Source organism: Zonotrichia albicollis, chromosome 6, assembly GCF_047830755.1.
Source record: "Zonotrichia albicollis isolate bZonAlb1 chromosome 6, bZonAlb1.hap1, whole genome shotgun sequence".
Classification (NCBI taxonomy): domain Eukaryota; kingdom Metazoa; phylum Chordata; class Aves; order Passeriformes; family Passerellidae; genus Zonotrichia; species Zonotrichia albicollis.
Genome location: NC_133824.1, coordinates 49,155,630 through 49,171,818, shown reverse-complemented (window position 1 = coordinate 49,171,818; position 16,189 = coordinate 49,155,630).

The following is a 16,189-nucleotide window of genomic DNA, read 5'->3' as shown; positions in this document are numbered from 1 at the left end:
ACTGACAGAGGGATGGTTTAGATGACACAGAAAAGAGATTTCCTGCTTCTAAACGACAATGCCTTACAGGACACCCCTTTGTCTTTTTGTACTGCAGTATACATGTTAGTGTCAATAAAAAAGCATCAAAACTACTAGGCATGAATTAAATACTTGAAAAATCATCTATTTTACTAATGCACTCCTGCACACAGGATCAGGCAGCTTCTGTTTATACTAAAAGATGAAATATTTAACAAGGCATCCCAACTTCCACTACCTGAATCTCAAAATTGATATTTTTTTAAACATAAGATCATCTTTTATCTTTCTTATATTGAAGCCCAACTATAATGCAGCTCTCAGCTTTTTCATAGCTTCTCCCCATGAAATCATGAGCACAAAGGAAAAGTTGTCTAATAAAACTAGACCTAATTCTCTCAAAGTAATTCCAATTTATTTGGAAATCTTAACACCTCAGCACCTCATTTGTGCTCCACTGTCAGCTCAGAAATTGGTATTTTTACTGCACAACTGACGCTTTGCTCAGGTGTTATTTTATAGATCAAAGCTAACTCTGCTATTTTGGTGTATTTTTTAGGCTATATTTTTAAGAGCTGACAATACAAAACTGACAGTAAACACAGGAAATAGGTCCCTAAATGTGAGACAAGGCAGGACTGTTTCAAAAAACCCAGTTTTAAGTCTCATGTGTTCAATCAATACACTTCTTTATTAAAAAATTATAATCTTTCTAGTTACATCTGTATTTATTCCCCAAACTTAGGGTGCCATGAGCTACTGCAGGCCTCTTAAATGAGACTTTTGGTGGGTGACCATGTGGTGCCTCCTCAAAACCAGGGTATTTATTTTATTCTCTGTTAGTTCCTCCAAGATCATGCACAGAAGACTTGTGTTTTTACAAGGATCACTGCAAGAATGGGAATAGGGCAAAAAAAGGCAACATAGTTGGCCTCTCTCACCAAAAATCCTTCATGCTTTGGTCTGTGATACTGCTTTGCAAAAGCTTCCTCTGAAACTCATCCTGTTCTATCTCCTAGAATTCATTTCAATCACAAAAGCAAGGCCAAATTGACACAGAGAATTGCTACACAGTTAGCAAATAGGAACTTGATATTATTTAGGAAAAATGCAGCTGTGCAAGCACTCAAAACTTCTACAAACTACTTCTGTTCCCTCTCTTTATCACACTTCTCCCATACTCCCACTCAGTTTGTTATTCCTGCCATTCCATGTCTGTTAAGAACACCAAAAATGATCTGGTTTAACAAGCAGTGTCTGCCTTCCCCACTTCCTTCAGCCAGTGTTTTCTCATTGTAGTATTTATTTATAAAAGAAAAACCTTCGCCAGACAAATCCTTCTCTCCTTCTGCTGCAAAGGTACCACCAGCCTTTCCTACAGGGGAAAAAACCTTAGAACAGAAGCACCCCCAAATGTGGAAAGGATTTTCCTTACTGAAGATTTAAACCTCAAACTCCAAGATGTTAAACCCAATAAAGACATCAAGTCATACATCAAAACACCCATAAAAAGAACTCAACATTCCTTGATTTATAAGGCACAATAAATGCTAAGCTATTTTTTTTTTTTGTTTGCAAGTGGGGCCATCAGGAATCCCAAGTTATTTTCACACAACAGAAATCAACTTTCCACAGGCAGATTTTCTCATAATCATTTCTCTCTAAAATTAGTGTTAAAGTAGAAAGCACCAGAAGTCTTCCAGGAACATAAACAAAACATATAACATTGGAAGTTCCATAATAAACAAAATCATGGGACTCTGGAAGCTCCATTTTCCTTCAAAGGGCTCAGATATGAGCTTTTCTAGCTCTGATAAACTACAGGGTTTAAAAATTTGAATTTAAAGTACACCAGAATTAATTAGTAATAAAAAGCCCTTGCATTCTCTGATACACCAAAAGCAACTGGATAAATAGAAAACCTACTTAAAAAACAAACACTTGTTTTAAGGAACTACAGCAGTCAAAGCAAATGTAAAATCCCCATAAACTTAATCTCTACAAAAGCCTCCAAATCAGTACTTTCTAAAGTAACCAATACTGAGATTGGCCTGTTACTGTTCAATCCACAAAGTTCAGTGAATTTCTAGGAAGAATATTCATATATATGGTATTGAGCAGCATAAACATCCCTTACCTCTAGGTCCCATGAAGATTATTTTACTCACTTGAAGAAAAGAACACTCAAGAATTTCCAGCAGGAAAAGAAAAATCAAATAATTAACAACAAAACTTAACAGAGCCCTGAAAGAAGATGCTTGATTAGTGCCACCAACCCCTCAGAGCAGTACTAAAAAGAGAGGAGCCCTTTCCTGACCTTATTTAAAGCACTTGTGGGAGGGAGTGTTAATGAGCCCAAAGGCTCAACAGCTGGCTGGGCTTCCATGGATGTTGCTGGAAATTTCCTTCTCAAGCTGCTGTCTCTGTTTTGAACACGTGCTAATGGCATTTTCCTTGTGTAGCTACTTCATTAAACTGCATTTTATCTGCAAGGTTCAGAACTATTTTTGTTAATAAAGAAAGATAGCTGCTGTCTGATACCTGAAAATCAATGTGAGACCAGACAGCAGGAGATGTGGGGGAGCAGAGATGAAGTGTGACTAGAGCAGGTGACTCACATATCAAGCCTAAATTAAATGGAAAAAAAAAAGTGTTAAGAGAATTCATTTTGCATATTTTCAAAGCACCACTGATGAAGAGAAAATGTTCATGTGGTGTGTTTTCTACCATGCAGCAAAATCCCCATCCAGCCCTCAATTTATTGTCTAACTGGAATTGCTGGTCCAGTACTTGGAGTGACCAAATACTCCCTGCTGACCTCCACCACTGCCAGGTTCTTGTATCTTCCCAGCTGGAGAGAAAATTTATTCAATGTGTAATAATTCGAAGTCTCCTCCCATTCATTTTGTGCAAAATGGCCTTTGCCAAGGTTACAATACTTGTCTTTCAGAATGTCTTGATTGGTAATTTAGGTAAATCTACTTGATAGCACTAATTAAAATTTAAAAAGAGAACATAGAATCTCATGAATGTAGAATTTTAGGAATAATATTGTCCCTTGTGTAAACTTTTCAGACGGTTAGAAGTCACTGAAATCAGTGTATGCTGAACAAATCTTCAGGCTATTATTAATAAATGGACATCTCACCTTCTCCCTGTCTTGATTTTATTTCTGATTTAGCATAGCCTAAAACTACATTTTGCTATTAACAATTTCTACCAAGAGAAACACTCCTGCTTAACAAATCTTGCCTCATTTTTCTCCTACTCTAGTATTTAGTCTAATAAAAGACATTTCTTGTCCTTACATAACTTGCCTCGCTCGTATCCTTAGGCTGTCAATTAAAACATAATTTCTATTTAAATAAGATCAGGAACTTAAATTTGCTTAGCATAAGAAATCAGCTCAGATCAGCATTACTGTTATTTATAATGACAGATAAGGCAGAGCTTCTCAAAATTAATACTGTCAAGAAAGAAGGGGTCATGTCTATCATGACTAATAGTGACTGTTAAGCAAGACCATTTTAAAAACTTTAATTGCTGAAGATTTTATATTACAGCCTGCTTCTGACACACATTTTCAGGTATAAAAAGAGTGTAAGAAGCACTGAGAATCTATTAAGAATATCTTTCCTACACTCAAGAGCTGCCTTTTGTAGTAGATATAATTGGAGTGATAAGGAACTAGGAGTGAAATCTCCATGCACAAGTATATCAGATGCTCAGAATGAACAAATAAGTGGTTTTCTGCTGCTGTTGTACAGAGAGCATCTTCAGAGATCCTTCAAAGCAAACTGGTCAGGTACCAGTCAGGTACAAACTGCTCAGCATCACCTTTATCCTTGGGAAAGGAGTGGAACAAAGAAGCCTGGAAAGCATTAAGGACAGAAAGGTGATTTAGAATCACAGAGTTTGGATTGGAAAGGACCTTCCACTTCCTTCCTTCCACCCCCTGCCATGGGCAGGGACACCTCTCACTAGACCAGGTTGTTCCAAGCCCCATCCAACCTGGTCTTTAAAGCTTTCCAGGGATGGAGATTCCACAACATGTCTGGGCAACCTGTGCCTGCCTGTGTGTCAGCACTCTCACAGGGAAGAATAAATTCCCACTACGTGAGGCTGGATGCAGTTGTCTTTCTGGATTGCAAGTGTGTGTTGCTGGGATTTGTTGAGCTTCTCATCAACCAACACCCCCAAGTCTTTTCCAGGCTGCTCTCAATCCATTCTCTAGTGATTTGGGAAGGGGAAATTATGCCTGACCAATCTGTCAGCCTTCCAAGATGATATCAGTGGTATGATGGATGAGGGAAGGGCAGTTGATATTATCTTCACCACAGCAAGGCTTTTGACACTCACTCCTGCAACATCCTCATTGACAAATTGATGAATTTTTTTTCCTGGTAAACAGCTCCTTTCAATCTAAGTGAAAAGCTACTTTGGATAAAAAGACCTGTTGGAAAACAAGTTGGATGTGAGCTGGGAGTACACCCCTGTGGCAATGTAAGGCAGCAGCATCCCAGGAAAAACCCTGCCAGCAGGTGGAGGAGGTGATTGTTCCTCTGCTCAGCACTGATGAGACTCAGATGGAGTGAGAGTCCAGCTCTGGGTTTTCCAGTACAAAAGAGGTGCAGACAAACTGGAGTCAGTCCATCAAAGGGACACAAAGATGATTAAGGGAATGGAGTTTCTGTAATTTGAGAGACTGAGAGGCTGGGAGTGTTCATTGTGGAGAAGGTGGGACATTGTCTATAAATACCCAAAGAATAAAAAAAGGAAAAAGACAGGTGGGCTCTTCTTAGTGGTGTCCAGGGAAAGAATGAGCAGTAGGCTCAAACTGAAATACAAAATATTCCATTTAAACTTTAACCCCCCACCTTTCCACTGGAACAGGTGAAACAGGTGACAACCTGGAACAGGTTTCCCAGGGAGGTTGTGGAATCTCCAGAGTCAGAGATATTCAAAACCCAACTGGACACAATCCTGGACAAGCTGCTTTAGCTGACTCTGCTTTGTGATTCCAGAGGTGCCTTCCAACCACCAGAAGGATTCCATGAATTCTGCTCTTTCCACTGCAAAGGGCAGAGGAACGATTTCCAACACAACTTCCCCTTTCCAAAGTCTGCCTACATTCGGAATGATTGTCCTCACAAGCTTTCAGCACTGCTGCTGAATCCTCTGATCTTTGAACATTTCTGGTTTATTTTGTTTTTAATCTCTCTCAATTCAGCACACATTGTATATGTTAAGGCATTTTTAAATCACACATTTTCTAAGGATGAAAGTATTGTTGAAGATGCTTTCCTCACTTTTAGGAAAGAGCCTCACTCCCCAGCAGCTGTTTCACTTGCAATGCATTTGTTCCATGGGTATTTTTTGAAAAAGACTTTGAAGCAGGAAAAGTAAACTAATCTGAGAAAAAACCAATGATATTTTACCTAATTTAAAATGTAATCCTCAACAAGCATTGAACATTTCTGTCCTGAAATTTGGAGTGTATGAAGACAAGAGTTGATACAAAAATACTTTTTAAAATTTTAAGTGCAACCAGACAACTGAGCAAGTGTTATAGTAGGCTTTATTTGGAAAGACTATGGAACTACAAAAATTACAGATCTGTGTTGGATTATTTCCCCCAATAAAATGATTGTGATGACAAAGGGTGGAGAAAATTGTCAGAATAAGAAATATCAGACTAGAATGCATTACATTCCTGGATAAAAACTTGGTACAGTATCAGACTGTCTCAATCATTATCAGAAATCCTATCAGTGAGGGTTCATGGGGAGAATTATATTTTACCTGGAATCAGATCAAATGAAGGGGGAAAAAGAGTATTTACTTCATCACACAACAATATTCAAGATGAAGGATGTACTGAAACTTACTGAGGCCTCTTTGCCCACTCCTCCTCTTCTCATTTCACTCCTACTATTAATTACAATTTTACAGCGCCTGCATTTTCTTCCTAATGTAGGAATCAAACAACCAGAACATTCTGAGAGCCATCAGGCATTACCAAATAGCTGCAGAAAATGATGTTGTTCTTCGGCACTTAACAACTTTTTATTTATAACATCCAGCTATAAAGTTACAGCAGAATAAACTTCCCCAGTCAGCCAGATCTGATCTAACACCAGGTCTGCCAAGTCTGTGTATGATAGCTACCAGTGTAAAATAACTCTAACTCTTTGGAGGCACTTGAAATAATCTCAGTTATCTGGCCATGGGATCCACTGCTATATCATGTCTGTGTGGAAACCTGCTGCAGTCCTGTGTGCCAAAACACACATTTGGAAGAACTTCATGTCAAAATTGCACTTATTTACTACAGCCATTCACTGGCTGTAATATCAGCCTGTCTCATGAGGCACTTGATAGAGCCAATTACGTGTATCAATTGCAAAGGATGTGTGTCATGTTTCCTGAAACAATGTTCACATCCTCAGCTCTCCCCTATTGGCCAGGGACACAGCATTGACAAGAATATTATCAAGACTCTATCACTGTAATTGCAAAGCCAACAGAAATAATAGCCAAAGAGAAGGAATTACAGCTAAATATTGTATTTTTCATAACCCTGAATAGTCAGGAAGTTGTCAGGAAGCCAAATAAACTATTACCCTCTAAGAGTGCTATGAAGTGGATGCCCCAAAATTTGTCAGGCCACGCTGAGATCAGTGGTTATTTGCAATGGGAAACAACACTGAAAAGAATTGAAGAGAAATTATTGAGAACACTCAAGGTCAAAACCCCGCCTGCCTTGCCTGGAATCATTCAGAACCATCAGACAACAGCCGCAGTGTTTGTTCTGGTACTGAAATAAACCAAGTGTAGCAACAGCTTCCCAGCTACTCCTCCATCATCATCTACAGCGGCTGTGCCTAAATTCTGCTTCCCCCTGCTCGTGCTTAAACCTTTATTTTCCCAAGGAATCCCGAACTCGCAGGATCAGCAGCTTTGCCGTGTCCCGTAACCCGCTGCCTCCCTCTTGAGGCCGCAGTGCCGCATTTGAGCTGCGGCAGGCTGTCCGTCTGCTCCCGGAGGAGCAGAGTGCGGGATGCTGAGGGGAACGATGGAGGCGCAGCCGTGTGAACAAGGGCTGTCTGTCACTCCTCGTGCCATGGGCGTGCGTGGGAGCCGTGACGAGGCGCTGCCTACGTGGCAGCGACACTGTCACAAGGTCGCTGCCTCACAGAGAGACCAGCGTGTGCAGCGCCTCGCACACGAGGATGTCCACAGGAACATCCCGACTGTGTGGAAGCAAAGCTGCCGACTTTCTAGTTATAAAACTCAAAGTAGAAATCGGCTTTCTTTCCTCGTCCTTAGCCTAAAGCCTCTGGAAGGGGGAATCCCTTCTCTCCACTGGCAAGACAGACTCAGCATCGTTGCAGAGATTTTTCCACAAAGGGAAGTGCAGTGTGGTAGTGAAACTTTGTCACTGCTTTTTTCCACTCACCTGAGGAGCAGATCAAAACTCTGTGAGGCTTCAGGTGCCTCACTTTGAACTGGTATATATCCTGTAAAGTTCAAACATGTTTGGGGGGGGGAAAAACCCCCAACAATCATTTCCAGCAACAAAATAATTCCTAAAAAAAGCCAGACATGAGAATAAGGGGGAAACCCACAACAAAACATCTTTAAATGCAGAATTCTCTTTTTGCTCCGAACTTCCTACCTTTTTACTTCATGACCCCTAATCTTCTTATCTCTGATTTCTCTCGTAAACTCAAGAATTTTTCACCCTTTCCACTAAACACCAGAAAACTTTGCCTACCTGCAAAGAAATCTACAGTAGAACACAATAAATGTTTCAGTTTGAGGTATATTTGTATTGTTTAAGTACCTCAGAACGAAAAGCATATAATTCTAATTTAGTAAATAAATGAGTGGTTGCCCAAAATTAGGCTGAAATTTTAATAGTTATATCTAAAATTTATAAGTCCTATGTGAAAAGTGTGATATAACTCACCCAGCAGGACCATTAATATTGGTTTTTTTAAAAGAAAAACAAACCAGAAACCCAAGTTTTCTACCACTAGTAGGCCACTAAAACAGGAAAGTCTGAGATAGAGGAAAAAAATCTTTCTCTCTAAAATAATCTGTAAAAGAGTTTCAAAGAAATCTCTTTATTCTGTATAATATTGTAACACTATTCTAGGATTCACTACTAAATTGTATTACCCTTATTAATAATTTTAGAAACCTATTTCAGTGAGAAGATTTAAACTCAGTATATTGAGAGCAGGAATTTGTAGCTGGACATTTATTGCCAAGGGAGTGTAGTAATTAATGGGAACTTTCTAGGTAAGAATGTTGGTCAGAAAGCCTTCCATAATGCACTGGTCACACTTTTCCACATATTCCTTCCCAGTTTTTATATGAATGAACAATCTTTTACCATTTCACCCATCTTGTGAAGATGCAGAATGTGTATCCCACCATGGTTTTGCTACAGCAGAAGAGCAAGTGTAATTCCAACCTCAAAAAGTAAAATCCTGGGGGAAAAAACATTAGGGAAGCAATCTCATACCAAGGTTTCAAACCTAATTGTCAGCTCAGTACAGGCACACGTTGTTAATTAGCACTGTAGGCTCAGAAACCACCTTGTCAACGTGCAGCCTGAATAAACATAACGCCATCCACTTCCTCAGATCCCTAACTCCAGTTATGACACAGGGCTGCTTGTTATCACATAACCCAGGAATGTTTTTCCAACAAGGAGATGGCTGACAGGCCAATTTGTGATTGCCACTCAGGATGAAACACATGCTGGGAGCAATGGGGAGATAATGACACTTTTTTTCCCCTTGCCTGCATCACTGGGAAGGAATACCCGGGACACATCACCTGTGATGGAAGTGTAACAGTGCTCTGTAGTGTTCTGTGCATGGCATAGACAGAAACCGATCCCCAGAAAAATAGGAATAGTCTGGATGATTCAGTAAAAGTGGGGCTGGAGCCAGGAGCCATCAGCACTCAATAAAATGGTGAGTCAGAATGTATCAGAATTGGATGAAAGGATTTAATTAAATGAAGAATGGAGGGTGGATATTGTAGGATAAGTCATTATGGATCACAGCAAAAGCTCCCTGTTCAAAAGGATCAAAATAGATGGGGACAAACCCAGGTTTGCCTCCAGTTCACAGGGGAATACCTAAAAAAATTCTCAAGTACAATGGGATAGGAAACATTGGTTGCAATCCCTAGGAGTGGTGAAGAGGAAAAGGAGGAAACCATCATTGTGGAAGAAGGCAGTGAAAAGCCTCAAGAATCTCAAGAAAATCAAGATATCTCAGCCTTCCATATCTTGAAAATTATTTTCAGTTTCATGAATAGGTATAGATAAAAACACCAAACAAAAGAGGGATCAGCACATTATGAAAACAAGTAAAGAACCTCTCTACCATACTAACAGCAAAAGAAAAGGAAAAATAAAATGAACCTTCTCAAATAATATGATAACCAGAGGACTACTGAAAAAGAGTTGTTTTCACCCTGGGGGAATCAAAAGTAGTTGGTGTTCAAAACTAGGCCAAGTTTCCATGCTTAATATGATGTAGTACTCTTTGCTGTAGCTGTAAAAATTTATCAAATATTTTTAAACCAAAAGTATTGAAAAAAAACTAAAAGTGAAACATGTATATTCCTCTTTAAATTGTTTGGAAGTCCACATTACAGGTGAAGACCCAATTGTGCTGTTCAACCACTGCCCTCAGTCCAAGGAAAATGGGAAATGCAACCAAAGCTGGGTAGGAATGCTGATAGGACAGATCCCTGTAGATCTGTGCAGGAGGGTTTGGTATATTTATGAGTTTGGTGGTTTGGAAGCTATGATCTGTATTTCATTTTTATCCCCACATCAGAGGTTTCTTGGCAGTGTAAAGGGCTTGTAAACCTCTTGTAAATATCTTAGAAACGTCCAGCCAGGGTGCAGGTAGCAATTAGGAGCTGGAAAGAAACATGTCAATTAACCTGGTAGTTTAGCATCAACCTCCAGGGAAAAAAGAAACCCAAAACACACTAACAATTTGTTACAGTTTCCATGTTAGGTCAAAATAATTATTTTAGCAACTTTTGTAAAGAAGATGAACATTCTAGAAACACAGTTCTTCAAACACATAAAAAGCTGGCAGTCTTTAGGATGTGTAAAAATGGACTACATGTCTAAGTAAAGATACTGTAATTATGAAATTGTTATCTATATATTTTGAGCTTCCATAATTCCAACTTACCTATTTGAGGCAAAGAATTTTCTGTGAACAGAAAAATGAGGTCAAATGTACAGAAGAGGACTTGGGCTTAAAGAGCAAGAAAAAAATCCACCCTTGGTTTCCATGCACCTACCTGTGCTCAAAACAGCCAGGGGCTTGTCCAGGACTTTAACTCAGGAGCAGGTCCCTGGCAGTTTGTAAATGTTAAACAAATCAATGCCATCTTTACAACCCATAATGATCTAGAACTAATTGCTTTTAGGAAATGTCTGGAGCAAAAACTCAAATGCTGATAGCTGGGGCAAAGGGCACCAGCAAACTGCTGGCCAGATGGCAGGCACTGGGCTGCAAGAGTTATTTTATATTTATCTAATATCCCACTAACCCCAGGATTTCTCTGTAGCCTTTCATGTTTTCACAATGAAGATGTTTAAGCAGGTGGTTTACTTTTTGCCACTCTTCAATCTTTAGATGTCTCCTATTATGATGGAAAATAGACTGAGAATGGCAGCTACTTTAAGTGGAAAAAAAAAAAAAGGCTAAAATATTTACATCAAAATAAAAACTGAAACTCCTATCGATTCCAGCAATACTAATTAGTGTGCTGGTGTCCTAGGATTAATTATTCCCTGTGCTCTATTTGCTACCATCTCAAGGGAAAAACCTAAATGGTTGTTATTGCTCTTAAACAGGGCACCTCAAGAGACAGCTACATCCATCTTCTAGAATAAAGCAGATTTTTCAAACTGCCTTTATTTCACAATTCATTGAAATTATCTTTTAAAAATCAGTTATGTTTAGCATCTATTAATCAGCTAGAGACACTGAAAATTAATCAATCTAAATATATTCAAGTGTGTGTGTATTTTCAGGGCCAAAAATGCAAAAGAGAAAACATTTTAAACTATATTTGAATTGTAAACACCTAGAAAATGCTATTTCAATGGGATCTTGCAGGCTGTCTCCACACTGGAATTTGCAGCAATTCCATGGGAAGCTGACCCAACCAGTCAGCAGAGTGGATTACTACCCATGTGGAGTGCTTGCTGATGCCCTGGCACACAAATGCCACGTGTGCCTGCCACCATTGTCACCAGGTAAGAGCCTTTGATGTTCCTCTGCTTGCAGGGTGCCCCATCTTTCCCAACTCACTGAAACAGAAAGGGATCAATCCAGCATTCCTCAGGACACCTAAACACCACTGGCTGCCTGACTCCAACCTCTCAGCTCTGCCTTCATGAACAGATCAAATCTGGAGAATTTCTACCTCCTATTGCTTTCAAAGACAATGACATTTCCTCTCCCAGTACCTCACAAATCCACTTGTTTGCATTTCCTTGTTCTCCAGCATGCATGTTTGCTGTGGTTTCCACAAATTCATCTGGTTTGTTGCCATTCCACTGGCTGCTCTCTCTGTTGTTGGTGGTTTTTCTCCATAAGCTCCCTGTGATGATATTTTATTTTCCAGTCAGCACCATGATCCCATATTCCCAAGGAAATTCAGAAATCATCACTGTAAAAACCAAATTTTAACTTTGTTTAGTACCAAACTATCTGAAATTTGAGGTATGAGCCATGCTGAAATCCATCATCGCTGGTGTTAATGAATTATATCAATAATCTCTACGTGTCAGCCTAGAGCCCTACTGATGCATTTAGCTACACACACCTCTCCAAACTTTTCAAAAGCATGTATCTGCTTTTTCCTGGCCATGAAAGAATAGCCTGATTTTCCAGTCCTGCTGGGCAGACAACATTTTTAATTGCCTTTCATTTTCTGCAGCTTCAAGCTCTGTTCATTTAGGATTCCCTTCTTTCTGTGGAATTGGAACACATGAAATGACACCTAGAGTATCAAAGTATCTCTTGGATCAAACATCTATATTTATACATGCAAACATCCAGCATGCTAATTAAGCACTTGACTAATTTAAAGAACATGTGACTAAGTCATACCGAGGGTTGACCCATTTAAAAGCTTAAGAGCTTCTGATTGTAACAAAAGAACAAAATATGGCTGTGTTTAGCTTTAAATCTTTTCTTATGCAGAATGAAGCTCTAATGGGCAAAATCAGGTTCCAAAATGGAGGTTTTATGAACTGCCACTGCGTAGATGCTTCAGACAATGCTGCTAATAACACAGAGAACAAATGGAGAAAAACATTCATATGGGCACTCTGACTTGAAAGGAAACCAAATCTGCATTAACAAAAAGAAAAGTGTGTGTCTAGGATGTGAAATCATTTTAATGGTGCAGTTTTGAGGAGTAAAAACACAGAACTGAGGTATCCAGGATGCTAAAGATGTTTGAAAACCCCACAACCTGAAAAGTGGTGCATTTCTTACCCTATTTTTGTTCCTTCGCTGATCTCAAGAAGTAGATTGCAGCTCTCTTTGCAGCACTAAATATGAAACACAAATTCTTCATAATGATGATCATGAGTAGTTTATGAAAAGCAATACATTATTAGAAATAATTAATATAGATTAAGTAAATTTTATTTTTGGTAAAAATGACTAGGTACAAGACTACTGGCATTTACTAAACCCATACAAACCTCAAAGTTTGAAGAGAACTGCTCCAAAACCACTGAAGTCATTCTCGTGTACGGAGAATGAGAGAAGCAAAGAAAAACATGTTTGGAATATATAATTTATTGACATTCTAACACACTTTTCTATATTTGAGGCTAATTTTTTCCTAGTAATTTAAATCAAGACTTTGCCCTAATAACTACAGCAGAGGAGGGTGAAAAATGACAAAACACAAAGCAAAGTTTCCTATCTTCCTTTCCCTGATTTTCTTCTAGGTGATTTTTTCACATTTTCTGTGCATCTCAGTATCTCACTCTGTCCAATGACACTCCAATGTGCTATTTCCCATAAAAATCAGACTTCCTGCCTCCTTTACCTTGTTGTCCCCTCAATGATCCCTTAAAGCCCACCTCTTCTGAAGTATTTCAGTGCTTTCCATGTTTTCCATTAGATCTGATGACTGAAAACACAAAATTAAACAGGCCATGCACAATGCAAGTTACTGAGTGACAAACATCATCAAAGCTGCAAAATGTGTTCAGACCTATCTTACAGATGGAGAGATCCCCAGTTTATCATTACCCATCTCCTGTTCCATCCCTTGTGCTCACCACAGACCGTGTCAGACACCTCAGCACGTGTCACCCAGGGGCTGGCTGACCTTTCACAGCGTGAACTTCACAGCTGTGTAATTGCCAGCTGGAGGTACAAAATTGCCCTGAGTGTGTGCTGGGGATCAGCACAGACAGAATGTTTTCTTTATTGCATTAAAACTGACATTAATCTGCTGTTTCTATTAATAAATCTCTGCTTTTGTCTATAATAGAATAGCAACCTACTTCTGTCTGTGGCTGCCATACCTACCCCTCAATCCTCTGCCATGTTATTGTTCTGTGCTGCTCTTTCCATGCTTTTTCTGTGCCCTGATGTTTACACCAGGCATGACAGCAGAAGGATGAGTGGAAAAAGTTTCTGAGGTACTGCAAATCTATAAATATTAGATATTGATAAAGGCCAAATAAAATTTCAGGTCTTGAGAATAGATTCATTATATTATTTCATAACTGGTCCACATGCAGTAGCTGAATTTGTTTTGTGACTGAAAACACATTGTCATATCAATTATACTTTTATTGTGTGAGACTGAACCAGAGCTTTGATGTTTTTCTGACCTTATTCCTTGAGGCTCAGAGTAGAAAACATATCCAAGCCTCGCCTCCAGATGCATAATTTGGATCCTCTGGAAGATACAAGTTTGAACATCTTTAGCAGAAGGGCCAATAAACCTCCCAATCCTGTGGTAAGCGTTCTCATCAATAATCAGTTTAATCATGAAGTCAGCACACTCTCTCTTGTGCTTCTCTTTCCTGATCTCTTATTGTAAAAGTCATCTTGTCCCTCATGCTCTGTGCTGGAGTTAAAGGCTCTGGCTCTGCAGCAGAGGCACTCAGAGTGCACAGATGTTGTTGTGGGGAGCTTGGGAACATTTGCAACTCTGATTTAATCACAGAGCAAGCAGGGACCAAGGCAGCCAGAGAGGGCTGCTGGATGTAGCATGAGAGCTTGGGGTGCTTGTGGAACTTATTTATCAAAGCAAGAGGCACTGCTGACCTGCTACTCAACTAATTCTAGATCCTTCCCTTGGGTGTAAATCACTGAGCTATGTGCAAACTCTATTTACAGCACAATCGTGAGTGACACTGACCTTGCAGTTTGTGTTTAAACTCACTTTAAACACAACAATACACAAATGCTAAGCACTCTGTCTTTTAATCTCCCCAAATCTTAATTAAGGGCAAAGTGTGGTTTGGATCATGCCTCAAAAAGTCATGTGGCAGCAGAGAACCAGTCTCCCCAGGTAAATAAAGATGATTAATTTGGAATTGTTTGAAGTTTGTTTACTTAATGCAGATATATAACAGGAGGCAAATAAAGTGCTGCAGGAAACAAATATCAAGATAGACAGGGGGGGAAAGGAGAAATACGAAGACACCCACAGCCAGATACCTGTGGAATCCAAACCAGCATTCACTGTTTTTTTTTTTTTTCCTGAAAAGACATTTTTTAAGACAAAATTAGAGTAAGGTGAGAGGCAAAAGTATTTGTGTCACTCTGAACTTTGCCTTTGACCTTTCTTATGAAATGCAGTCACTTGGTTTTAGTTAAGCTGAAGTGCAAACACTGTTTGCAATAGGTGCCACTGGTGTTGCCACCTTCTCTCTCCTGGGTTTTGGTTTGGGGTTTGCATATTTCCTTAGCCAATATTTAATCTCTTGTTTGTTTTTTATGCAGGCATACACATGTAAATATAAATATATCTATATGCACATATATCCTTTCCTCTGGCATATAATAAGAAGGGCTCATAGGAAAGGAAAGAAGTTTTTGCAAGTTACTCTTACTTTGAAACAGATTTGTGACCAGCAAGTTTACCTAAACATATTGGCCTGCTTAAAATTTAAAGTGTTAAACTGTAAAGGAAAAGCAAATATTGACTGTTGATGAAAATGTTCACATTTCCCCCAATTTGCTGGTTAAGCAAACTGAAATAGCAATTATTGATTTTAAAAAATTATGTGGGCAATCCTATTATTAAATCTAGGTGTGGTAAGTGTAGTCTGCTGATGGATATTTTATATAAAAATATGAGAAACATAAGCAATCTTCCTTGCCCTTCTTTATGATGTTGGTTATCATGCTGAAGCAGAAAAGATTATGAGCTTCAAGACATGAAAAAATGTCCCAATAAAAGGTGAAGCAGAAAAAAAGGAGCTTGTTGTTCTTAATTCTGCAGAAAAGGAATAGAAGTAATTACATCCCCTGTGTAGTGCAGACCTGAGTCTGGGAGCTTTAACCCTCTAATCCATAATAACACGTACCAGATAAAGCAATTGTCTCCTTGAAATAACAAGTTTGACTGTTCTTTGTATCTATTAAGACAAAGAATGTAGATATAATCTTGGAGATAAGGAGTTTAAGATGGATTATTTGTGTTGTTAAAAGGTTTTACCTCAGAAATAGGAAAAATCACCAGCTTTTTGTCACTGTTGTCATCCTTAGTAGGCACATAGGCCCAAGCCAGGGATATTCTGCAGTATTATCAAAACTAATTGTGTCATATTTACTCACAATTTGTAAGTATAACCCCATAATTCAGAACTGGATGGGTTTTAAAGGTTAAAAATACCAGTCACCAAGGAAATGCTCTTTTGTTGGGTGCATATGACCAAAGTGAACCACCTCTACTCCATTTCAGGCATCAAGAATAAGCCCCGATATAGTTAAACACTGATGTAATCTATATAGTTACATAATTTATATAGTTATATACCGGTTGCTTTGATTTTGCAATTTACAAACAAATTTGTTTCAGCAAATTTCAGCAAACAAATGTTTCAGCATTTTTTTCACTGCTGAAA